At 45.0% G+C, this 1,262-nt stretch overlaps 1 pseudogene; it reads right to left on the bottom strand.

Moving 5' to 3' along the window:
* Positions 1–372: 372 nt before the first annotated feature.
* On the bottom strand, positions 373–735 carry LOC130043671 (histone H3.1-like; annotated as a pseudogene).
* Positions 736–1,262: the final 527 nt, after the last annotated feature.

Raw genomic sequence — 1,262 nt, 5'->3', positions numbered from 1 at the left:
ACTAAAATTATTTATAAATCAATCTATGGAACTTATGTCTTAAATAAGAAGCTTCTATCTCTTTATTTCTTTTATTTGTCTCACTGACTTCCTAAGAAATTTTTTCTACCCATTTTATATTCCATGTCATTTATATTAATAAAACTTTTTGCTTATATTTTCTTTTAATCATTAGTATAATATATAAGAAATATATTGATTTACATATTTTGTAATGAAATTTTACTGAACTCATTATATAATTTTTATGTATTTCAGAAAATTCTTGATCTCTTTCATCACTGTCACTTTCATTGTTATCCCGTTAATTATCAATTTACTCGAACAGACACCAGTAGCACCTTCATTTGTCCCAGCCCTGAGATTTTGGCATTATGCTCTCTCTCTGAGGATGCGACATGCCAGCTGGATGTCCTTGGGGATAATGATGACGCGCTTGGCAGGGAATGCGCAGAGGTTGGTGCTCTCGATGAGCTTCACCAGGTAGGCCTCCCACACCCCCTGCAGCTCCATGATGGCCAAGCTCTGGGAGCGCAGGTCGGTCTTGAAGTCCCAGAATGCACCAGCCACTGGAACAGCAGCCTATAAATAGGCAGGCAGCTCAGTGGACTTCTGGTAGCGGCAGATCTTGCATAGCACCATGGTGTTGGGCCTGTAGCGACGTGGCTTCTTCATGCCACCAATGGTGGCCATCTGCTTATGGGGTGCCTTTCCACCCATTGACTTGCGTGCCATCTGCTTATTACGAGTCCTCTCATTCTTCCCAACTCAGCTGGAGACTCCTTCAGGGTTAAGGAAATGAGACCCATTTTAGCTACTGTTGTTGGCATATTTGGTACATCAGGGGTAGCTTTCCAGGCTCTGCCATGTGGGCTGGATACCCTAGGTAGTTTGCCGAGCTCTCCAAGGGAGAGATGGAGGCTTTTGGGGCAATCTCTAAATCGTCCTTGCAGGTATTCCCAGTCTACCGAATGTAAACTCCTGGTGACTGGCCTGCTGTAACAATTTATATGCTGACAACATGTATCTGCCTGTGTCTCCGGGCAGCACTTGGGCATCTTCGGCCACAGATTGATCTTCTTGAGGTGGATGGAGTGCGCCTGAAGGTTGTTGAATAGCTGGCAGAGCAAGACCCCATCGCATAGGATCTGTGCCAGGTCGAACACCTGTGCCACGTCCCAAGTCACTCAGTGGTTGATGGACAGCGTCCTGCAGTGGACAAGTCATTGCACAGGCTACTGTCATGTTCCATGTTCCATGGT

Source organism: Sorex fumeus, unplaced genomic scaffold (assembly GCF_029834395.1).
Source record: "Sorex fumeus unplaced genomic scaffold, SorFum_2.1 ptg000122l, whole genome shotgun sequence".
In the NCBI taxonomy this organism is placed as follows: domain Eukaryota; kingdom Metazoa; phylum Chordata; class Mammalia; order Eulipotyphla; family Soricidae; genus Sorex; species Sorex fumeus.
This window is presented reverse-complemented; position numbering and strand designations above follow the sequence as displayed.